The sequence below is a fragment of the Pristiophorus japonicus genome, chromosome 2 (assembly GCF_044704955.1).
Source record: "Pristiophorus japonicus isolate sPriJap1 chromosome 2, sPriJap1.hap1, whole genome shotgun sequence".
In the NCBI taxonomy this organism is placed as follows: domain Eukaryota; kingdom Metazoa; phylum Chordata; class Chondrichthyes; family Pristiophoridae; genus Pristiophorus; species Pristiophorus japonicus.
Genome location: NC_091978.1, coordinates 366,016,144 through 366,042,090, shown reverse-complemented (window position 1 = coordinate 366,042,090; position 25,947 = coordinate 366,016,144). Strand labels below are relative to the sequence as shown.

The 25,947-nt window shown below is 47.4% G+C and overlaps 1 protein-coding gene across 2 annotated transcripts in view; it reads right to left on the bottom strand.

Moving 5' to 3' along the window:
- bmpr1ba (bone morphogenetic protein receptor, type IBa) overlaps window positions 1-23,677 on the bottom strand; it is a 193,034-nt gene extending 169,357 nt beyond the window's left edge. For both annotated transcript variants that reach the window (XM_070872861.1, XM_070872875.1), the window contains exon 1: window positions 23,598-23,677. The gene's annotated coding sequence lies outside the window, so the exon portion shown is untranslated. The remainder of the gene's footprint in view (window positions 1-23,597) is intronic.
- Between the last annotated feature and the right edge of the window lie 2,270 nt (window positions 23,678-25,947).

Genomic DNA, 25,947 nt, shown 5'->3' with positions numbered 1-25,947 from the left:
GGGGGGGGGGGTAAGGAAGCTCTCCCCGTGTCCTGGGACCAATATTTATCCCTCAATCAACATCCCCAGAACAGATTATTCGGTCATTAGCCCATCGCTGTTTGTGGGATCTTGCTGTGCGCAAATTGGCTACCGCGTTTCCCGCATTACAACAGAGGCTACATTCAAAAAAGTACTTCATTGGCTGTAAAGCACTTTGGGACATCTGGTGGTCGTTGAAGACGCTATATAAATCCAAGTCTTTCTTTTCTTTAACGTCTTCATTTCCCACAGCAACACATCATACCTCCTACAATCTTAAACATCATCATCATCATCATAAGCACTCCCCCAAAACGAGGATGACCTGCTTCCAGGCCAAAAATGGATGAGTTCTCAGGTGTTTCAATGAAGGACCTAATATTCCAGGTCCTGAAGGGTGGAAGATGCCTGTGCGTGGATTTTTTTAACGTGGGGTGACCGTTGCACACCAGCCACCACACGGGCTCGACAGAGCGAGGTCTTGGTCCAGTGGCAAGGATTAACCAGGACGACTGAAGACCTGCTCTGCTTCACGGACCAGTGCGCACACATATCGCAGTGTGGGCTGGGTCCGTGCTGCCCCTGGGCCCTCGCCTCTTCTGGGCCCCGAACTCACGCCTCTCCTGGGCCCCGATCACGTCCCTCTACAAACTCTCGCCGCTCCTTCGCCCCGACCTCGCCGCTCCTGCTGTACCTGCCCGCGCTGCAGTCAGCCGTCACCCTCCTGCAGCAGCACGCGCTGCTCCCTGCAGTGGTATACCACCGCACACTGCTCCCTCTAATGGCCCCGGCCTGCTGATGGTCTTGCAGGCCGGGACAGCGCCGATTTTAAACAAGTGACCCACTGGCTCACAATGATTTTGACTTCAAATACTGATTTGTGGTTCTTGTTCTTTTAAAATGCCCTTATTCCTAACATGCCTGCTCTCTGCCGTCTGGTGAGATTCCGCACCAGGGGGTGGAAATTTGTAAAATTTAACCTTATTGGGTTTTTTAAAATTTCTTTCTGTTTTTCTATCATTTCATTTTCGTCGCATTCTTAAATTTCAATGTCCGTTTGCCACAAAATCATTTATTTATGTCTGTCTTGTTCGCTTGACATTTTTCATCTTGTTCACTGCCTCCTCAGACCCTTCTGCTTGCGTCAGGCTTTTCGTTAGATCCTGCCTCTGGAAGCTACAGAGGTGGCATCGATTTCAATATTGATACACCTTAAAATGAGATACTCCCAGGCTCTCCAGTTTCCTGTTTGCATGGATTGCACTGGCGTATTTAGGGAGCAGGAAATGCTTTTATTTTAGAGAACTGCATGAGGGACCACACATATATATAATATATAGCATTTCTAGCCTGGTAGCCTGCTCACTGTAAAGAAAGTGGGAAATAAAGATCGTTGACAGTCAAATGGACTCTCCGCATTTTGCCAAGGCATTTTCAAAAGCAGCTTCCATACAAGTGAAACATGGTTTGGTCCATCAATTCGAGGGAGAGTCAATGCTGTAATCTCCTCCAGCCCCACAACCCCCCCCCGAGATGTCTGCGCTCCTCTAATTCTGCCCTCTTGAGCGTCCTTGATTATAATCGCTCCACCATTGGTGGCCGTGCCTTCTGTTGCCTGGGCCCCAAGCTCTGGAACTCCCTGCCTAAACCTCTCTCCCTCTCTTTCCTTCTTCAAGACGCTCCTTAAAACCTACCTCTTTGACCAAGCTTTTGGTCACCTGCGCTAATTTCTCCTTATGCGACTCGGTGTCAAATTTTTAAATCTCATAATACTCCTGTGAAGCATCTCGGGACGTTTCACTATGTTAAAGGCGCTATATAAACACAAATTGTTGTTGTTGAGATCATGGACACACTTTAATGGAAATTTTCCACCAATTCCATTTCAGTCTCATCCTTTCATATGTTTGTTTGCCTGCAGTAGTTAAAGTGAGAAGTGAAGTTATTTCATGTAACATCAGTTATGTAGAGAGACTGGAGAAGCTGGAGTTGTTCTCCTTAGAGGAAGAGAAGGTGCAGAGGAGATTTGATAGAGGTGTACAAAATCATGAAGGGTTTTGACAGAATAACTAAGGAGGAACTGTTTCCAAAGGTTGAAAGGTCGGTAGCCAGAGGACACAGGTTTAAGGTGATCGGCAAAAGAAGCAGAGGTGCCATGAGGGAATACCTTTTGCACAGCGAGTGATTATGATCTGGACTGCACTGCCAGATAGGGTGGTGGAGGCAGGTTCAAGAGTAACTTTCAAAAGAGAATTGGATAAAAAATTGAAGGGGATAAAATTTACAGGGCTCTCGGGTATGAGCAGGGGGAGTGGGACTCATCGGATCGCTCTTTCATACAGCTGGCACAGCCACGGTGGGCCAAATGGCCTCCTTCTGGGCTGTATCACTCGATGATTCTAAAGCTTAACTTAATTGCTGCATACGCAGAAGCAAAAGGCTGAGTCGGAAAAAATAACGGGGGAGTAATTACTGTTTGGAGTGGGATTTGCACCCACAACCTTCTGGCTCAGGAGCGAGAGTGCTACCCACTGAGCCCTGGCTGAACAGTTGCGGCTGGCACCAGACCAGATTGGGGCTGTCTAAACTCCGCATAGGTGCACTCCAAGTGACGATCGGGGTACAGTTGTCAGGCCTGTTTCACAGAGTGCTCAGCAAACCATTGGTTTACCTCAGGAATCTATGGTTTGCAAGACCAAACATCCCAACGCCAGTGCCTCTGCAGAGCTAAAGTAACGCTTGTAACTTTATCTTGTCTCTCAGAAACATCGCAAAGTCGTTGACATACAATCAACTGCTTTGGAATCGGGAAAAATAGCAACAGGAGGAGGCCGTTTGGCCCATTGAGCCTTAATGACAATTTCTTCCCCAAATTGGGTTGGAATAAATGGAACACTTTCTTTTAAAAGGACACCTTGGTGTTGTAGGCCCCTTTTCCCACGAGGAACTGGAATGAGACTGTCCAACTCAATCCGCATAGGACCCAAAGATCTGCGGACCATCGGGTTACAGAACCAAGGTGATGATGATGATGATGATGGCTAGATGGAGCTAAGATACAAATCAGCCCTGATCTCATTGAATGGCACAACTGGTTCAATGGGCTGAATGGCCTCCCTCCTGTTGCTATATAGTCCTATTCCAAAGTAGCTGATTGCATGTCAATGACTTTGCGATGTTTCTGAGGGACAAGATAAAGTTACAAGCGTTACTTTAGCTCTGCAGAGGTACTGGCATTGGGCTGTTTGGTCTTGCAAACCATAGATTCCTGAGGTAAACCAATGGTTTGCTGAGCACTCTGTGAAACAGGCCGGACAACTGTACCCCGATCGTCACTTGGAGTGCAACTGTGTGAAGTTTAGACAGCCCCAATCTGGTCTGGTGCCACCAGCAACTGTTCAGCCGTGGCTCAGTGGGTAGCACTCTCGCCCCTGAGTCAGAAGGTTGAGAGTACAAATCCCAGTCAAGGGACTTGTAGCACTAAAAATCCAGGCTGACACTCCCCGTACAGTGCTGAGGGAGTGCTACACTGTCGGAGGTGCCGTCTTTTGGATGAGATGTTAAACCGAGGCCCCGTCTGCTCTCTCAGATGGACGTAAAAGATCCCATGGTACTATTTTGAAGAAGAGTAGGGGAGTTATACCCGGTGTCCTGGGGCCAATAGTTATCCCCCAATCAACATAACAAAAACAGCTTATCTGGTCATTATCACATTGCTGTTTGTGGGAGCTTGCTGTGTGCAAATTGGCTGCCGCGTTTCCCACATTACAACAGTGACTACACTCCAAAAGTACTTCATTGGCTGTAAAGCGCTTTGAGACGTCCGGCATCTCAAGCTGTCTCACCTGTGACAGACTGTAATTCCCGTATTGGACTGTTCAGTCACCTGAGAACTCACTTTTAGAGTGGAAGCAGGTTTCCTCGATTCCGAGGGACTGCCTATGATGTAGACGGTCGTGAAAGGCACTATATAAATCCAAGTCTTTCTTTTCGATACCCACTCTTCTCCTTACCAGTGCCCATTTCCTAAATTTACCCCTCATGTTGTCTCATCGACGATCTGACCTGCTTATCGGAGATAGCACCGGCTCCATTTGAAACATGTCCAGGGTCGGCTGTCAAATGCTTCACTTACATTTGTACAATTTGTCGCACTAATCACACGGCAGCGCGCATGTAGCCTGTAGCCTGAAGCCCCACCGCTGCTGTTGTGCATTGCAGATATATATACATTCCAGTCACCGAGCCACCTCGCTGATCTCGCTGCCTGACCTTGCCTCCGCATTGATTTGCTACACATTGACTTCTGACCTTTCTAATAAACTGCAGCAATTCACAATAAGTAGATGCTTTTTTTTCCTCTCTCTCTCTCTCTCTCTCTCCCCCTCGCTCGCTCTCCTGAATGATTTAAGGCACTAGAGCCCGCAGCCAGGCTGGAATTCCTTTCCCCTGCTCCACATTCTTTCGAGCGTTTCGCAAGCTCTTGAAAGCTCGAAGAGGCGAGAGGCAGAGAGGGATAACCCAATAAAGGACTTACTTTTAAACGCTGAGGCTACTCAAATGGATGAATTGTCACACCATTGTTGGGGGAAACTTTTTTCCACTGTGTAAAGCTGTGGAAACAGAAGTCCTCTGGGCCCAGCAATGAGGTCAACCAACGGGAGCAAAAAAAAACAGATGTCGCCTGTTTTGCTGAAGCACATTTCAGACTGCGCTCTGCTTCTCAAACTGCTCCAAGTATGTTACGGAATGTGTGTACCTTGCTGTTGGCTGACTTACAAAACCCCCTTCACTAAAAACCCTATCCGTGGCGCGTAATTAAAGGAGTAATTTTGCAGGGCTCCATGCTACCCAGTACTGGGACCTGGCTAATACGGTCTCCCAACACTCCAGGACTGCCCTGGAGTCCCCAGGAATTGAAGACTGATCTCCAGGACACAGCTGGGAGTAAAACCCTGGGAGAAAAATGTTCTTTGCAACAGAGGAGGCTGAGGGGAGACCTTATTGAGGTGTATAACATTACGAGGGGCCTAGATAGAGTGGATAGCAAGGACCTATTACCCTTAGCAGAGGGGTCAACAGCCAGGGGGCATAGATTTAAAGTAACTGGGGGGAGGTTTAGAGTGGAGTTGAGGGGAAATTTCTTCACCCAGAGGGTGGTGGGGGTCTGGAACTCACTGCCTGAAAGGGTGGTAGAGGCAGAAACCCTCACCATATTTAAAAAGTACTTGGATGTGCACCTGAAGTGCCGTAACCCACAGGGCTACGGACCGAGAGCTGGAAAGTGGGATTAGGCTGGATAGCTCTTTGTCGGCCGGCACGGACACGATGGACCGAATGGCCTCCTTCCGTGCTGTAAATTTCTCTGATTCTACGAAAAGTCGTAGGGGCATTGGGAATAAAATAATTTTCTTCCAATTCTTTTGTTGAGTCGTTATAAAAATGTCGGAGCGGGTAAAGAAGAGGTTGTTTGACTGAGGCTCAAGAATTATCCAATCGGGGAACAAAGAGTCTGTTTGCTTTACGATTGGCCGTGGGAAGGCAGAGCGTCGTGGGGGATGGTCACGTTGGGCAACCAATGGGAGTAGTGCGGGGGGGGGGTGGCGGGGCAGTTGAAAGGAGAAGATCATGTGATGAAACCACCAGGAATACATCCAGCAAGTTGGGAACCCTTCACACTAAGGAACGTTGGTTGGAAATGGGACGATCGCACACTGTGGGCCCGATTCGGTAATCCATGCTCCCAACCAGCTTGCAAAATCAATCCATTAATTTTTTGTAATAATTCCTGACAAGTCAGTCTGTGAAGCATTTTTTTTCTCTCATAATCATCAGCTGTGGCTCAGTGGGTCGCACTCTCGCCTCTGAGTCAGAAGGTTGAGGGTTCAAGTCCCCACTCCAGGGACTTGAGCACATAAATCCAGCCTGACACTCCCAGGGAGTGCCGCACTGTCAGAGGTGCAGTGCAACATTTAATAACGTGAACAAATCTTAATATTCACCAATAGAAAACAATGCTTATTCTGGACATCAAGTATTCTCCCATCTAAAAAGATCAATAGACAGGTCTCTCCAATGTCAGGTCCAACTGAAAGATAGACACATGGGGGGGCCCCAATCTGCGAGAGATCATCAGCGGCAGGTCGGCGCCATAAAAGGAGCGGCGAACGGTGGCCATGGGAACATGGCGCCATACCGCTGTAAGGTAGAGCACGAGCTGGTGCAGGAGGACGACGGCAGCGAAGGTCCAGGCCAGTGATTGGAGCATGGGCGGGTACAGCAGGAGCGGCGAGAGATTGTGCAGCGATGTGATCGGGGCCCAGGAGAGGCGTGAGTTCGGGGCCCAGGAGAGGCATGGACCCAGGGGTAGCACGAGCCCAGCCCACACTGCGATATGTGCGCGCACTAGGCCCACGCAGCAGAGCTGGTCTCCAGCCGTCTTGATCAATCCTTGCCACTGGATCAAGACCTAGCTCTGTCAAGCCCATGTGATGGCTGGTGTGCAACGGTTAAAAAAATCCACGCACAGGCATCTTCCACCCTTCAACGTGTAGTTCGGGATCTGGAATATTAGGTCCTTCATTGAAACACCTGTGAACTCATCGTCTTTTGGCATGGAAACAAGTCATCCTCGCTTCAAGGGACTGCCTATGATGGGATATGAGACACACATGATATAACAGCTATTAATTATTCATTCATCGTGGAATAAAGTTAAGAACGTAAGGGTGTAAGCTAAGTCACATATTCCCAGGCGATCAGTCTTAAACTCTGGTGCTCTTTGTACCCTTCGCACCTCTATTGATGCCTGATCCTCACCAGAAGCCTCTAGCAATAGCTCCATGGAGAAGGTCGACAAATGGACAAAGCGACAATTCTCCGCAAACTCCATCAATTATGTCCTCTCAGCGAGGTGCAAGATGCTCGCCATTCCTTATTGAGTAGTTTAAAAGAGGGCTTTCAGGACTCAAATGGATAAAACTCTTGTTTTGCTTCTTGATATTCATGGCAAGTAAAGCTCTCTCTGTTGCCAAAGAAAGCACCATTAGAGATTGTGCAGATTTATTATAATCTCCCTGGACTAGCTCCCAATTCCAAAAATGCCACTAAATACTTGTAAAAGTTATTACCACTGTGCTATTTTTATAGTTAAAGTCAATTGTAATAGTCTTGCTAAATGTAAAGGCAATGCAGGTAGCAAGGAGTAATCTGCATGATAATTGTAGCATGCTTCTGAACGCATGAAATAAAACAGGATAATAGGCACCTATGAGGCCGTTTCGTTCCAGGAAACCCATTCTACTTCATTTCATTAAGTGGAACTTTTCCTATTGTATTTCATTACAAGAATAAAACTTTGTATTTGCAACAAACTCCAACCGAGCACCTTTTGCGACACTCACCAAATTCTTCTCATAGCATACTCTGAAACCCCAGCTCACGATCAAAGGTCTGGGCTCGAACCAAGGTCTGTGCTCGAATCAAGGTCTGTGCTCGAATCAAGGTCTGCTCCACACGTCTGCACGGTAATATCATTGCAAGGGATTCTCTGGGCTGGGCACCCTTTCAGGCCGCTTCAAAACATGTGACGTCAACAACAACAACTTGCATTCACACAGCGCCTTTAACCTACCAAGGCACCTCACCCGGAGCACTATCAAACAAAATTGGACAGTATAATGCATTTGCTTCATGGGTTCTTTGCTTAAGAATTCATTGCAACGCTATTAAGAAATATTAACAAAAGGTTTAACAATCACGCTACACAGTGCCAGTTCATCCACTAGGCTCACAACTGCATACCTCACCGTGGATGTGGTGAAAACCAGGAAATCTGGAGCCCAGTGTAAAAAGAAATGGCAGGACCTTGGTCAAGTCGTTTGTGTAAGTAATATCTTCCTTTTCTCAATGGAATTGCAATTGTAAATGTGACCAGCTGTATATATCCCACCCGGCAGAAAGGCGCCCTCTATAAAAAGTTAGATTTTCGTCCTCGCAGAAGAAATTGGCTCACAACAAAAAGGAATGAACACCAACAGGAGGAGGCCCGCCAAATCTGCACCCACTGACACTCTTGGAACAGAGGGTCGCTGCCATGATGAGTCGTGCCTGGAGAAAGGCAATCGGTGATGCACAAGCTGGGCCCACACGCTTGGGAGAGGGTAAGTCTTGAAAATGCATCGTGACCCTTTAAATCAACCTGCTGCCTCGCCTGCTATGTGCGAGACTATCCATGTCACCCATCCTGTCCACTCCTGTGCTGCTAACCATTTGACTAGTCGGTTATATTTTGCAGAACATGATGTCAATCCTGAAGATTCAGAGGAAGAGTCGGATGCATGCGATCAAGGCCAAGGTGGTGACGGGGAGGAGGGGGGAATGGATGTGTGTTCAGGGAAGAAAGTCGATCGTAATATGGATCAGTCCATAGTGCAGGGCCTCACTCTCCCAGAGAACACCATGAATTCTCCTCCAACATTCAACTCCTTCATCCATCCCCATCCTTGCGCGGTGTTTTAAGTTCTGATGCGGCATGTCATCGTCTCCTCACTTACCCATCCGCGCTTAGTGATGTAAGTTCTGGTAAGATGTTCCATGGTTTCACATCCTTCGAGGTAGAGGATCCCAGTGGTGGTGGGGCGATGCAGCTTGTAGCACCCAGGGCCTCATTATCAGAGGTAGAGGGGCACGGTGGTGGAGGTAGAATGCAGCGTGGAACACCCAGGGCCCCAGTGTCAGAGGTAGAGGGTCCCAGTAGTGGTGGTGGAATGCAGTGTGGGACACCCAGGGCCCCACCGTCCCACCCTGCACCTTGCACTGGAGGGATGCCACGAGGCAGAGCCGGGGGGGGCGAGGAAGAAGAACCCGAGTAGGCTCTCTTGAGATGCAGCGTTCAACAAATGGGCTTGACGCTATTGCATTGGGTGTGGAGGGCAATGACCTTAGCCGTTCACTCGAGGGCACCATCAGAGGGGTTGGTGAGGAGTTGACAGCGCTGTCTGGGCAAATAGCAGTTATGCCACGTGAACGGAGTGCGGGCATCGCTGGGGCAGCGCAAATGCTGGCAGAGGCCATCAGGCAGTTAGCTGCTGCAATAAGCGCACACCTCCCGGCCAATCAAATGCCCCTCCCACTACAATCCCAGTATCAGCCTCTGTAGAGATCCAAGCTGGGACCCCCCCTCTCTTTCCCCCCCCCCCACCCTCTCTCTTCCCCTAACCCTCCTCTCTCCCCCCCCCCACCCTCTCTCTTCCCCTAACCCTCCTCTCTCCCCACCCCCCCCACCCTCTCTCTTCCCCTAACCCTCCTCTCTCCCCCCTCCCCACCCTCTCTCTTCCCCTAACCCCCTCTCTCCCCCCACCACCCATTCTCTTCCCCCTACACCCCCCACCCCTTCTCTTCCCTTACACTCCCCACTCCCCCCCCCCCCCGGCCCATGAGGCAGTGCACATGCACCGAGATGTGGATGAGAGCTGGGTGCAGCCTTTCTTTGCTGTTGGTGTTGACGTAGTAGATTTGATGCCACTATTGTAACTGTTTTCAAATTGAAATTGTGTGCTAAGTTTTGTAACTTTACAAGTATATAAGTGATCTTAGAGTTTTTAAGTGATCTTAAAGTGTAAATGTTCTCATAAGTTGTTTAAATTTACTGAGTTAAACGTTATCTGAAGGTTTTTCAGTGATTTTGTTCACAAATTGAAATTGTTTACTAAGTTTTTTAACTTTAAAACTATGTAAGTTTTGGGGGTTGTTAAGTGATCGGAAAGAGTCATATCAAATTTGATGCAAGAATTATTTTATTGCAGTAAAGTACATTGTAAAGATTTCAATGAAATATATTGTCCATTGAAACTGAATCATGACAAGAATGCTTTTATTATTGTTGCACTAAAGTAAAGTACATTGTAAACATTTCAATAAAGTTTATTACTAAACATTACAACTGATTCATGGTCCATTATCATACCAAACACAACATTTAGGAACACCTGCAAAAGATAAACATCCCTCACCCCTTCAGTCATGCCTGCCTCCCGCACCTAGCTATGACCGAGGGGTGTGCTGGTGTGGTGTGTCGTGGCTCGGAGATCTCTCCTGCTGCAGTGGGATGGGTGTCCGTGGACCAAGGAAGCCAGCGACTAATTGCCCTACAGTATCTGAGACACACAGATCGGTCCTGCTGCTGGCTGCGAGGGGTTGGGTTGGGGAGGGGGCTGGGGGAAAGAGTGCTGGTGGGGGTATGGGAGACAATGGTGGATTACAACACGTTACTCTAACAGTCAGTCCCTGACAGAGGCACAATGCCAAAAAGTTAGTTTTAAAAATGAGGTGAGTCATTCAATTTTGTTCACAAATTGAAATTGATTACTAAGTTTTCTAACTTTAAAACTATCTAAGTTTTTGGGGTTGTTAAGTGATCGGAAAGAGTCATGTCAAATTTGATACAAGAATGATTTTATTGCAGTAAAGTAAAGTACATTGTAAATATTTCAATGAAATATATTGTACATTGAAACTGAATCATGACAAGAATGCTTTTATTATTATTGCACATTGAAATATTGGCCTTTGCAGCAAGGCGGCGGAGGTCGAACAGTGAACCATCTAATCGATATTTCAGGTAGACCCCAAACTCCAAGTCTTTTATGGCATAGTTCAAGACGCAGGTAAAGAATAGGTTGAACAGAACTGGAGCGAGTACACAACCTTGTTTCACTCCATTGGAGATGGCAAATGGAGCCATGGTTGTGTGTCTGAGAGCACTTCACCTGTCATGTTGTCATGAAACAGCTCGATGATGTGGGCAAACTTCCTTGGGTAACACCCAAGTTTCGTCAAGGTTGACCACAGCGCTGCTCTGTTGACCATATCAAAGGCCCTGGTGAGGTCAATAAATACAGCGTACAGGTCCATGTTCTGCTCAATGCACTTCTCCTGCACTTGTCTGAGTGCAAAGATCATGTCCGCTGTGCTCTGACCAGGTCGAAAGCCACATTGTGTTTCTGGAAGATTTACTTCTGAGACACTAGCTATGAGGCTCATCCTAGAGGCACTCTTTGCTGACGACTGCGCCCTTATGGCACACAAGGAGAGTGACCTACAATTCATACTCAGCAAATTTGCTGAGGCAACAGAATTGTTTGGCCTAACCATCAGCCTTAGTAAAACCGAGGTTCTCTATCAGCCTCTCCCTGGCACCACAGCACCTGCTCCCACAGTCTCCATCGGCAGTATATAACTAAAGTCAGTGGACAGCTTCAAGTACCTTGGCAGCACCATATCAAGTGATGGGTCCTTGGACAAGGAGATTGATGCAAGGATCTGTAAAGCCAGCCAGGCACTTGGTCGCTTGCGCACTAAGGTGTTGAGTCACCACCACATCCGACTGTTGGTGTATAGAGCAGTCGTTCTCTCATCCCTCCTTTATGGATGTGAGACCTGGACACCCTACAGGCGACACATCAAAAAGTTGGAAGCTTTCCATATGCGCAGTCTCAGATCTATACTCCACATACGCTGGCAAGACCGGGTGTCAAACTTTGAGGTTCTGGAGAGAGCACAATCAGCTAGCATTGAGATGATGGTCATGCGAGCCCAGTTCCGGTGGGCTGGACATGTCATCCGCATGGATAAGTCAAGGATCTCTCGTCAGCTTCTTCACGGCGAGCTCTGTGAAGGTCGAAGGCACCAGGGGCGCCCCCGCAAGCGCGACAAAGATTGCATCAAGGCTAACCTCCAGTACTGTGGCATCCGACCAAAGGACCTCGAGAATACAGCGGCTAATAAAATCCAGTGGCGAACCCTCACGAGGACTGCCTGCCAGACCTTCGAAGAAAGCCAATGTCAACGCCTGCGGGACACTAGAGATAGACGACATCAGGTGGCAGTACTGTCAGCATCAGGTACATCGAACTTCCCTTGTCCGACGTGCAAGAGACTATGCGCATCCAGAATTGGCCTATACAGCCACTTGAAGACACATGCCATTGATGATTAGCATATCAACAGACAGACTACCATGTATATATATTGAAACTGGTTGGACTAATGGGGTATGATGATTTCCAAAGGATCAAATTAGCCATAATTAGGTGTTGATGTGCCTGCCTCAGCCGGGAGCCTACACTTGTTTATTTATAAAAAGAGAACTCACTATCCTCATTCAGCAGATATAAGGCAAAATATCATTGAAATAAGTTTTAGGCCGTTTTAAGTGGTGTGTTTAATGCTTCAGTCCTTTTTGTGTTTAATTCCCACCCCCGTGTCTCCGGCTGTGCCTGCACTGAGCCTAACTCTCGGTAAGTTGTTCAGAACTTACAAAAGTGGGCACTTACTCCATTCTAAGTTAGTTTGGAGTAAGTTTTCGCTGCCGAAACTTACAAAACAGGCCGGAGTGGCTGGACACACCCCCTTTTGGAAAAAAAAATACCTGAACTAAAACCAACCTAAATTAACTCACTAGAACTGGAGCAAACTAAGTGCCGAAAATTGCAATTTCTAACATACTCCAAACTAAACTAGTTGCTCCAAAAAAATAGGAGCAACTCCACCCGAAACTTGGGCACTTAGGGAGGGAGTCCCAGGGCTTAGGGCCCAGGGAACAGAAGGCACGGCCACCGATGGTGGAGCGATTAAAATCGGAGATGCTCAAGAGGCCGGAATGGAGGAGTGCAGACATCTCGGAGGGCTGTAGGATTGGAGGAGGTTACACAGAGGTTTCTCACTACATTACAACCTTTCCTCTCCAACATGCCAAACCAGTTTTCACATCAATGTTTCTGACCAGATGGAAATAATCCGTAAACATTAATGGCACTGGCAAAGGTGCAAAAAATATTTACAAGGATTGCAACACATTGCGATTAAGAACTAGTTGGTTTATCAACAAAGGTTTAACAATCACACTGCACATTACCAGTTCATCCACTAGGCTCACAACTGCATACCTCAATCGTGGATGACTTGGACCCAACTGGCTGGGGTTTTATTGAGTCTTGTGAACATCTCGTGACTGGCTCAGCCACTCACAATGCAAAGATCTGAGAGGCTATAACTATCAAGAAAGACTGAATAGGAAGGGGCTCTTTTCTCTAGAAAGGAGAAGGCTGTGGGGTGTTTAAAGTTATGAAGGGGTTTAATAAGGAGGATGTGAAGAAGATGTTTGCACTTGTGGGCGAGTCCAGAACTCGGGGTCATAATTATAAGGAAGTCGCTAACAAATCCAATAAGGAATTCAGGAGATTTTTGTTAACCAAAGGCATGAAGGGATATGGGGCAAAGGTGTATATATGGAGTTAGGTCACAGATCAGCCATGATCTTAATGAATGGCGGAACAGGCTCAAGGGGCTAAGTGGCCTCCTCCTGTTCCTATGTTTCTATGTTCCTAAGAGGAGAGCTGACTACAACATTTTCAGCCACAAATTGAATTATTAGTAATGACATTCATCATCTCCAGTGACTAATATTAAAAATGTTTTATGCTTGAGTAATTACAATTAAGCAACTTGTTTCGAACGCAGGCCAAAGCAGCATATTTTCTCCAATAAAATTCAACACAAGTCTGTCAATCAGGTTCAGGGACACTGTGTAAGAACAGGAGCCACATGTCGCTCGTGATACATATTTTAAAGTGTCAGCTGTGGCTCAGTGGGCAGCACTCTCTCGCCTCTGAGTCAAAAGGTTGTGGGTTCAAGTCCCACTCAGGGACTTGAGCACAGATGTTAGGTTAATAACCGAGGGAGCGCTGCACTGTTGGAGGTGCCGTATTTCGGATGAGATGTTGAACGGAGGTCTCGCCTGCCCTCTCAGGTGGATTTAAAAGATCCCATGGCACTGTTTCAAAGAAGAGCAGGGGAATTCTCCCTGATACCCTAGCCGATACTTAACCCTCAATCAACACCACTAAGAAACAGTCATTATCATATTACTGTTTGTGGGAGCTTGCTGTGCGCAAGTTGGCTGCCGCGTTTCCCACATTGCAACAGTGACTACACTCCAAAAGTACTTCATTGGCTGTAAAGCGCCTTGAGACGTCTGGTGGTTGTGAAAGGCGCTATAGAAATGCAAGTCTTTTTTTTAAAAGCACTAGTAAATATGCAAGACACACAGTTGCCGAAGTTGCCCCTTTCTATAAAGAGCCGTCGGTAAGTACTCACCGCTCGGTCGCCGCGGAGAGGCCGCCATTTTGTAAATTGTCCCCGTGGATTCCCCCGGCGGAGAATGTCTCCGCTCCGCCCGTGTTGCCGCGCCGTCGGCACCTTACCGACGGGTGGCGACCCCCCCTTCCCTCCCCGCGTGGGAAATTGCCCCGCGGGAGCGGATGGGCCGCCGCTCGGCAATGGCCCCCGCGACAGCTTTCCCCGGGTGTGTTGTGGCTGGGCGGGCGCGTCCGCCCTGAATGGGGGGGGGGGGGGGGGAGCTGCGCTGCCGCGGCCGCCATTTTGTTTTAGTTGTCGGACGGGCGGCCGGGGCGGCCCGTCAATGGCGGCCACGGGTTCGGCCGAGCCGCCAACACCTGGAAGGGGCCGTTGCATTTATGCAACGTATAACACCGCTGGAGGGAAGCCCTTTACGTTCGAGAGCAAGCTCACCGCCTCGTATCGTCACGGCTCCACATACACCCTGCCCGCCTTCAACTCACAGCCTGCTTCAAATTGATAGCTACTGACATCTTAAGCTGTTACAAACCACACACATTTCAGAAGGAAATAAAATGCGGGGGCATCAATACTAAAGTGTTGATGAGCAGTGTGAGCGAGATCACAGTCGGGCTTGTTGGGGACTGATGTGCAAAACAAACCCCGAGAGCGGCGTCTCAGTTTCAGCTAATGCTTCACCAGAGCTGAGACTGCTCACGTTTCCTACATTACAAGAGTGACGACACACTTCAAAAGTACTTCGTTGGCTGTAAAGCGCTTTGGGTCGCCCTGAGGTTGTGAAAGGCGCTATATAAATGCAAGTCTTCCTTGAGACAAAGGCCAGCATTCCATTAGCTTTGTTTGATTACTCTTGTTGGTGATGTGTGTGTGTGTGTGTGTGTGTGTGTGTGTGTGTGTGTGTGTGGACAATCCCAATCTCTCCGGTCGCTTCTCCTCGCCATCATTAAAGGTTTGCCGCCCCTCCCCGCGACACAGACTGACTCGACTGGCCGACACTTGGCTTTGCATCGGCAGTGTTTTGCAGCAGACAGTTCCATTTGTGGAATGTTCCACGGGCTGCCAATCAAACAGCCTCTGCTCCACGGTCAAATTCCTCACAAACACGCCAGTCACAAGCTGCACAACAAATAAATATGCTGGACAAACATAGCAGGTCTTGCCACGTCTTAAGAGTTAACGCTTCAGGCGTGAACCATGAGCAGGACACCATTTTGTATGAAGGAATTTTCATCGGAAACCATTAACCCGCCGTTTTTCTTTTTATAGACCTGCCGTGTACTTGCAGCATTTTCTGTCGGAATTTTCGACAACTGCAGCCTTTGATTTAATTTGCATTTTTAAGTTCCTAAAGTGTTTCTTTCTCAAAGAAACCCTTGCTACACTGACTGTTCATTTCTGATGATTGAGACCGTTTTGTCCGGGCCAGTGCAGACTGGGGATTGAACCCACCGGTGTATTTCCACGTTTCACCCGTCACCAGCAGAGCGAGTGGACAGGGTCTGCCTATCCACAGGCCTGTTCAACATGATACCGGGAACGGCAGCATCATGGTAACGTCACTGGAATAATGATCCATAGACATGCGTTCAAATCCCACCACGGCAGCTGGGGAAATTAAATTCAGTTATTTAATTAAATAAATCTGGATTTTTAAAAAAGCTACTGTGGCTGCAGTGTGGACCATCGATAAGGTGCACTGCAGCAACTCGCCAAAGCTTCTTCGGTACCTTCCCCTCCAAGTCACATACACCATCTTGACGTGGAAATATATCGGCCATTCCTTCATCGCCCCCGGGTCAAAATCCTGGAACTCCCTCCTTAACAGCACTGTGGGAGAACCTTCACCACACGGACTGCAGCGGTTCAAGAAGGCGGCTCACCACCACCTTCTCGATTACAAATAGGGATGGGCAATAAATGCCGGCCTTGCCAGCGACGGCCACATCTCTTAAGAATTAGGAGCAGGAGTTGGCTATTTGGTCCCTCGAGCCTGCTCTGTCATTCAATAAGATCATGGCTAATCTGTTCTTGTCTTCAACTGCACTGTCCCCATATCCCGTGACTCCCTTATCATTCAAAAATCTGTACAAACCTTCAATAACCCTTGAATGAATTCCATGAAAGAATCATTTTTTTAAAATTCTGATGCTATACCCCTGCATAGCTAGGGCAGGAGGGAGTTATCACAGAATCCCTTTCAAAGCCTCACAACCCTCCCGAGATCTCTGCTCTTCTCAAATTCTGCCCTCTTGAGCATCCCTGATTAAAATCGCCCAACCATCGGTGGCCTGGCCTTCAGCTGCCTGGGCCCTAAGCTCTGGAACTCCCTGCCTAAACCTCTCCGCCTCTCTTCCCCCCTTCAAGACGCTCCTTAAAACCTACCTCTGTGACCAAGCTTTTGATCACCTGCGCTAATTTCTACTTATGCGGCTCAATGTCAAATTTTTTTTATCGCATAATAATCCTATGAAGCGCCCTGGGACGTTCTACTACGTTAAAGGCCCTAGCTGAATGCAAGTTGTTGTTCAAGACGTCACATTTGGTATAACTGACGAAAGATAACGAGTGAGTATATTCTCCGCCTTTAAAGAACAGCTAGCAGTGCTTTCTGAAGCTTTGGCGGGGGGTTGGGGGGGGGGGTTATTAATAAATGATTAATGGAGTGGGAAGTAGTGTGTAAGGTCCTTACAGATTGCTCGTGCGTGGTGGGGGAAAAAAACTTGGGTTTATAATCAAACCATTTTTGCCTTAAATGGAAACACCCTTCATTTTCAAAGAGAAAAATGAATGGGGCAAAACATCTGTAAATGGGGTTAAAATTACTCTTTACAATAACTTGCCGTTTTGTATCTGGCTCTGCGGATTGTGGCGATATTCCTCATTTGATTTCAAATTATGCCACTGGGCAAGGGTTTGTGGGAAAAGGCATCTTTCATATTCCAGTTTTTAAGCAGAGTGTCACATTTAATTTGCTTTTCCATAAATTAAAGACCGTATAATTAGGAACAATTGTTCCATTATAAATGGTTTTTTTGTGCTCATAACAGCAACGGTGCCAAAACCTGAACGGGGAACTACGAATGTATTGACACCACAAATATGCATTTGGAATATAGTACATATGGATTGAATTTAGGATTTGTATGAAGCACTTCTAATCGTGCTTACAGTGTAATTAATATCACAGACAGAATTTTGGAAATGCACAAGTGGAAACTTTTTTTTGTCATTATGTTACAATAGATTACCTTGTCTTATCTGAAGAAAAACATTATGCAATGCTTTATAGATGTTAACCAAGCTGCTTAAACTAAACATTAAACCCTTTTGTCTACATACAGTGCCAAATGTTTCTGACTGATGCCATTTCCACATTACCAGGCAGAGCCGTACGCTACCTACACTACTACACACTGTAGACAAGTGTCAGCTTAGCTCCGGGCTGGAACTCTGGAGGGCTCGGGTTCGAGCCCCACTCCGGGGAACACGTCGGCCTCGGTTGGCACTGCGGCGCGGTACTGAGGGAGTGCCGCACCTCGGTGACTCCATCGACCGGATGAGACGGCCAACTGAGACTCTGTAACGCATGCACCTGCGAGTGTGCTCACAGGCTGGTGGAGCTGTTGAGTTGGGATGGCTTAGCCAGTCGCGTGATGTTCGCAGGACTCGATAATCTTGAATTGCTTTTCTATGACTCTAAATGGCTTTCCACAAGCTCTTTTTGTCCGTTCGACACTGCTCAGTACTCACAAAATAATAGCACTGCCAGACTCTCATTCGGGAATTACCCTGCCAGTACATCTCCCTGTCGGTATATCTCCATGCCGTGCTCCACTTGTATTTGCCTCCTCAAAAAAAAAGAAATTCCACCCAAAAATGTCTTCATGAAGACACTCCCATGCTCGTCACATTTTGTAATATATTTGCTTCGTGGGTTCTTTGCTTAAGAATTCATAGCAACACATTGTTATTAAGAACTAGGTGGTTTATTAGCAAAAGGTTTAACAATCACACTACACATTACCCGTTCATCCACCAGGCTCACAACCACCTGCCTCATCGTGGATCCCCTGAACCCAACTGGCTGGGGTTTTATTGAGTCCCGTGAACATCACGTGTCTGGCTAAGCCACTCACAATGCAACAGCTCTACAAACCTGTGAGCATATTCACCAGTGCATACATTACACAGTCCACCTACTGAGGTGGAGATACGTGATCCCATGGATATATTCAAAAAGCAGCACAGGTGTTCAGGCCAACATTTTTCCCTCAACCAACATCACCAAGACAAATTAACTGGGCATTTACCTCACTGCTGTTTGTGGGTCCTTCTCGTGCACAGGTTGGCTGCCATACTTGCTTACATAACATTTCACAAGTCATTCATTGGCTTTGGGACGTTCCAAGGATGTAAAAGACGCTATATAAATGCAAGCTCTTTTTTCCGCCACTAATCAATCTTGCAGTGCAGTTACGTGTCGGTAATCAATTAGGACTCGTTTGTTAGATTTAATGAACACAAACTTAGAGAAGTGATTGTGAGATCTGTTCCCAGTGAGAAGATGCAGGTGCACAGCCTGTGATTTTCTGGCCAAGACTTTTGCCAGATCACACAGTCAATCTTTTAACAGCAGTAACACTGCAATGGAGCTAACAATTTACAGGTAGACATCCGCAGAAGGACAGAAAACAATTGGACAGTTCACACAAAAACTGCTGGCACCATAAAAGGCAAAAGGAACGGTCAAAGGTATAATATATTATTGCTATCAAAGTTACGGAGATGCAACCAGGGAAGGAAAATAATTTAGAACAAAAATCTAAAGAATGAGGACGGGAGTCTTCCTGGAACATGCCTGTGTATCTCTGAGGTGTTGCCTCAAGAGGTCCGTGGAAAGTAGTCAGGGAGCAGGTTGACTAGATGTCGTCCTGGGTGGCAGAAGAATCATCATAGGTGGTCCCTCGAACGAGGATTATTGTGTATGTAGGCACTCTGTTAATGACTCCACGAGGCAGGGGTAAAACACTTGAACTGTACAGACTGTAGTCCTTTATTGCAGCTCCTCGAGTGAGGACACCAAGAGGTGAGCTCCCTTTTATACTGGGTTACCTGCAGTGTACAGGTGACTCTTCGGTCTCCAGCAGCAGCACCCTCTGGTGTACAGTTAAGGTATATACATGGTGAAGGTACATTCAGGTCGAGTGTTACAGTACATCAGTATATCATTGGCATGCATACATAACAAGGATGACTTGCATCCACAAGGGTTCACAGATGTTCCAATGAAGGACCCGATGTTCCACTCCTGAACTCCAATCGAGGGGGTGGAAGGTGCCTGTGCGTGGATTTTTTTAACGTGTGGTGACCGTTGCACACCAGCCACCACACAGGCTCGACAGAGCTAGGCCTTTATCCAGTGGCAAGGGTTAACCAGGACTGGAGATCAGCTCTGCTGCACGGACCTAATGCGCACACATATCGCAGTGTAGGCTGGCCTGTGCTGCCCCTGGGCCCTCGGCTCTTCTGGGCCCCGTACCCTCATTTTCCGCACCTCCGCCACAAACATTCGCCGCACCTCCACCACGATCTCTCACCGCACCTCCACTACGATCTCTCGCTGCACCTCCGCCACAATCTCTCACCACGTCTCCACCACGATCTCTCGCTGCACTTCCGCCACGATCTCTCGCCGCTCCTCCGCCACAATCTCTCACCACATCTCCACCACGATCTCTCGCTGCACTTCCGCCACGATCTCTCGCCGCTCCTCCGCCACAAACATTAGCCGCACCTCCGCCACAATCTCTCATCGCACCTCCACTACGATCTCTCGCTGCACCTCCGCCACAATCTCTCACCACATCTCCACCACGATCTCTCGCTGCACTTCCGCCATGATCTCTCACCGCTCCTCCGCCACGATCTCTCGCCACATCTCCACCACGATCTCTCGCTGCACTTCCGCCATGATCTCTCACCGCTCCTCCGCCATGATCTCTCACCGCTCCTCCGCCATGATCTCTCACCGCTCCTCCGCCACGATCTCTCGCCACTCCTCCGCCACAAACTCTCACTGCTCCTCTGTCACGATGTCTCTCTGCTCTTCCGCCACAAACATTCACCGCAGCTCATATTCCTCATATACTGACCTATCGTTCCCCCCCACCGGTCAGGTTGCAAAAGAATATTAAAGAGGGGACTGATAAGAGTATAAAATGGGGCCAAAGTAATCAAAATACACAAGGGAACTTCAGATACATTAACAATGATTCGATTTGGCATCAATCTGTATCTCAATAGAATGACAGAACTTTTTTAGAAATTTAAATACCAATTTCTTTTGCTTTCTAAAGTCAAACTGATCAGGATTCCAAATGAGCAAATTCAGGTGCTCTGGAATAAACCAGAGTCAGCTAAATTAGGACCACTTCAGGCTGTGAGATTAGTTTGCCAAAATTACAAGTTAGCAGAGGGCCAGATTCTAAGTTGTTATGTGTTGCCAACGTTGGTTCACAGGTGTCAAAGCACAGCAATAACTTATGAGCACTTAAGCTGGAAGCAAATGGTTCTGAATGCACAAGCAACAGAAACGTGCTTAAAGCACTGACGGTGTATATAGTTCATGGATGTTGTTCAGTAGATAAGGTCATTCACAGAATCATAGAACCATAGAAATTTACAGCACAGAAGGAGGCCATTTCGTCCCATCGTGTCCGTGCCGGCCGACAAAGAGCTATCCAGCCTAATCCCACTTTCCAGCTCTTGGTCCGTAGCCCTGTAGGTTACGGCACTTCAAGTGCACATCCAAGTACTTTCTAAATGTGGTGAGGGTTTCTGCCTCTACCACCCTTTCAGGCAGTGAGTTCCAGACCCCCACCACCCTCTGGGTGAAAAAAGTTCTCCTCAAATCTCCTACCCCTGGTTGTTGACCCCTCTGCTAAGGGAAACAGGTCCTTCCTATCCACTCTATCTAGGCCCCTCTTAATTTTATACACATTAATAATGTCTCCCTTCAGCCTCCTCCATTTCAAAGAAAACAACCCCAGCCTATCCAATCTTTCCTCATAGCTAAAATTCTCCAGTCCAGGCAACATACTCGTAAACCTCCTCTGTACCCTCTCTCGTGCTATCACATCTTTCCTGTAATGTGGTGACCAGAACTGTACGCAGTACTCCAGCTGTGGCCTAACTAGTATTTTATACAGTTCAAGCATAACCTCCCTGCTCTTGTATTCTATGCCTCGGCTAATAAAGACAAGTATTCTGTATGCTTCCTTAAGCACCTTATTTACCTGGCCTGCTACCTTCTTGGGAATATTCTTTTCATCTGCAGAGGAATTCTGTTCCACGCACATCGATTGGGACAAAGAAATCCATTGCACAAGGCCAAACTTGTCTGCCAGAAATTGCTTTACCACAGAAGTCTTGTTACAACTGTACAGGGTATTGGTGAGGCCACACCTAGAGTCCTGCGTACAGTTTTAGTCTCTGTATTTAAGGAAGGCTATACTTGCATTGGAGGCTGATTCCGGATTTATGAAGATAGATTGAGTATGTTGGGCCTATACACATTGGAGTTCAGAAGAATGAGAGATGATCTTATTGAAATGTATAAGATAATGAAGGGGCTCGACAAGGTGGATGCAGAGAGGATGTTTCCACTCATAGGGGAAACTAGAACTAGGGACATAGTCTTCGAATAAGGGGCCGCCCATTTAAAACTGAGATGAAGAGGAATTTCTTCTCTGAGGGTTGTAAATCTGTGGAATTCTCTGCCCCAGAGAGCTGTGGAAGCTGGGACATTGAATAAATTTAAGGTGGAGATAGACAGATTTTTGAGCGATAAGGGAGTAAAGGGTTATGGGGAGTGGGCGGGGAAGTGGAGCTCCTTCATGGCAAACGAGCCAAAGGTGAGCAGAGGAAACGTTACAGGGACACCCTCAAAGCCTCCCTGAAAAAGTGCAACATCCCCACCGACACCTGGGAGTCCCTGGCCAAAGACCGCCCTAAGTGGAGGAAGTGCATCCGGGAAGCGCTGAGCACCTCGAGTCTCATCGCCAAGAGCATGCAGAAATCAAGCGTAGGCAGCGGAAGGAGCGTGCGGCAAACCAGTCCCACCCTCCCTTTCCTTCAACAACTATCTGCCCCACCTGTGACAGGGACTGTAATTCTCGTATTGGACTGTACAATCACCTAAGAACTAATTTTAAGATGGAAGCAAGTCTTCCTCGATTCCGAGGGACTGCCTATGATGATGGACCTGAGACCATGATTAAAATCAGCCATGATCTTATTGACTCATGACAGTAAAAGCCCCAACGGGAAATTCAGCAAAAGGTAACAATGTTTAAGGATTGGCTCAAATGATCAGGAAAATCTACGGAAAGGAAAACAAAACGTTTTTTATAGCGCGCAACCAATCCGTCACGTCAGGTTTACGGCGGGACAATAAGTTGTAAATCTACCTCCATGACGCGTGCGACTTCTTAAAACCATCATTTACTCTGTACTTGCCATTTCAACTACAGGACAAGCCAGATCCATTGCCTCCATCCACTCCAACAACTTTATATCCCACAGCAGTGCGGACTTCACTCACACCTCACGCAATCTGAAACAAGTGACCCACTGGCTCACAATGATTTCTGCTTCTTGTTCTTACAACAGTCAGAAGGTTGTGGGTTCAAGTCCCACTCCAGAGACTTGAGCACATAAATCTAGGCTGACACTCCCAGTGCAGTACTGAGGGAGCGCTGCACTGTCGGAGGTGCCGTCTTTCGGATGAGACGTTAAACCGAGGCCCCGTCTGCCCTCTCAAGTGGGCGTATAAGATCCCACGGCACTATTTCAAAGAAGAGCAGGGGAGTTATCCCCAGTGTCCAGGGACCAATATTTATCCCTCAATCAACATTACTAAAAAACAGATTATCTGATTATCACATTGCTGTGTTTGGGAGCTTGCTGTGCGCAAATTGGCTGCCGCGTTTCCCACATTACAACAGTGGCTACACTCCAAAAGTACTTCATTGGCTGCAAAGTGCTTTGAGATGTCCGGCGGCCGTGAAAGGCGCTATGTAAATGCAAGACTTTCTTTAACATCTTCATTTCTCACAGCAGTGCGGGTTTCACTCAAGCAACACATCAATCCTCCCACAGTCTTAAACAAGTGACCCACAATGATTGCTGCTTCAAATACCGATTTGTGCTTCTTGTTCTTACAACAGAAGTAGCCTTTATTCAAGAAAAAAAAAAATAAAGGATTCGTTCACTTCAAGAAAGCAGCTGGAATATCCAGCAGCGAGCAGGAGGACACAGGGACCCAAACTGGGTTTTTCTTTGGACATGGCTTAAATTCTCCGAGGCTGTGAGCGGCCTGCCCATGTGCCTGATCGAATTTAACCCCGTCTACTTACGATGCTGGCTTCTCGCTTGAAGTGCAGTCACAGCAGTTACGCAGCAAACAGTCAGGTATCGGCGTCGCAGAAAACATTCTCTCCAGCCGGGCTTTCAAAGTGACAAACTCCCACTGCGTGTCCTTGTACGTGTCTGAGGCGTTCGCGGAGGAGAGCTGAAGTAGGCTGCTTTGGACTCCTGACGTGAGCCTCCTGCCGCTTTGTCGCAAGAAAGACAATAATGTAGAGTTGCTCCCACACTAACTCTCTGAAGAGTACACCCAGATCACAAATCAACTCAAAATAAAAGTGTCCGCTGCCAATCTGCATAAACTTGGAACATGAAATGCAAAATAGCAGTCATTCTTAAAGGAGAAGTCTTTCTTTAATAAGAGCAGCAAATCCAATTATATATTCATCACTGAAGGTTGGTATGCAGGTACAGCAGGCGGTTAAGAAAGCAAATGGCATGTTGGCCTTCATAGCGAGGGGATTTGAGTACAGGGGCAGGGAAGTGTTGCTACAGTTGTACAGGGCCTTGGTGAGGCCACACCTGGAGTATTGTGTACAGTTTTGGTCTCCTAACCTGAGGAAGGACATTCTTGCTATTGAGGGAGTGCAGCGAAGGTTCACCAGACTGATTCCCGGGATGGTGGGACTGACCTATCAAGAAAGACTGGATCAACTGGGCTTGTATTCACTGGAGTTCAGAAGAATGAGAGGGGACCTCATAGAAACGTTTAAAATTCTGACGGGTTTAGACAGGTTAGATGCAGGAAGAATGTTCCCAATGTTGGGGAAGTCCAGAACCAGGGGTCACAGTCTAAGGATAAGGGGTAAGCCATTTAGGACCGAGATGAGGAGAAACTTCTTCATTTAGAGAGTGGTGAACCTGTGGAATTCTCTATCACAGAAAGTAGTTGAGGCCAATTCACTAAATAGATTCAAAAAGGAGTTAGATGAAGTCCTTACTACTAGGGGGATCAAGGGGTATGGCGAGAAAGCAGGAATGGGGTACTGAAGTTTCATGTTCAGCCATGAACTCATTGAATGGTGGTGCAGGCTAGAAGGGCTGAATGGCCTACTCCTGCACCTATTTTCTATGTTTCCATGTTTTCTATCATCATACGCAGTCCCTCGAAACGAGGATGACTTGCTTCCACGCCAAAAAAGGATGAGTTCACGGGTGTTTCAATGAAGGACTAAATATTCCAGGTCACGAACTACATGTTGAAGGGTGGAAGATGCCTGTGGGTGGATTTTTTTTAACGTGGGGTGACCGTTGCACACCAGCCACCACACGGGCTTGACAGAGCTAGGTCTTGGTCCAGTGGCAAGGGTTAACCAGGACGACTGGAGACCTGCTCTGCTGCACGGACCTAGTGCGCACACATATCGCAGTGTGGGCTGGGCCGCACTATATTTTATATATTAATACATTATATATTAATACATCACAGAAAGCATTATGGCCAAAGCAACACCAACAACTTATATTTATATAGCACCTTTAATGTAGTGGAATGTTCCAAGGCGCTTCACAGGAGGATTATGAGATACAAATTCAACACCGAGCCGCATAAATAGAAATTAACGCAGGTGCTTGGTCAAAGAGGCAGGTTTTAAGGAGCGTCTTAATAGAGGAAAGAGAGTTAGCGAGGCAGCGAGGTTTAGGGAGGGAGTTCCAGAGCTTGGGGCCCAGGCAGCTGAAGGCACGGCCACCGATGGTTGAGCGATTATAAATCAGGGATGCTCAAGAGGCCAGAATTAGTGGAGCGCAGAAATCTCAGGGGATTGTGGGACTGGTGGAGATTACAGAGTTAGGGAGGGATTTGTAAACAAGGGAGAGAATTTTAAAATCGAGGCTTTGCAGCCTGGCATACCAGTATATCAGCACACTGCACCATGCAGTGACACGAGCAGATTGGTCGCTGGGACTCCCGACACAATGAGCGCCAACAGTGTCATTCATCCAGGTGCTCCGATACTGAATTACATTTGCATTTAGAATGCACCGAAATCACCAAACATCTCGAAAGATTTGACATGCTGAAATCGCTTTTGAAATGCAGCCGTGCTTGTTACGTTAGTAAATGTGGCAGCCATTCCATCTTTGCCACGTCCCAGAAACATCAGGACCAGAGTTACGTCTCTCTTTTTTGAAAGCACTGATTGAGTGAGGGATGTTTGGACAGGACAGCTTTGTGGCTTGAGGGAAAAGCGCATGAATAGCGAAACTTAAAGAAGACATAAAACACAGAAGAGATCCACAAGTAAAATGCATTCCTATCTCTCTAATCTCCTCCAGCCCTACAACCCTCTGCATTCTGCTGCTTGGGCCCCAAGCTCTGGAACTCCCTGCCTAAACCTC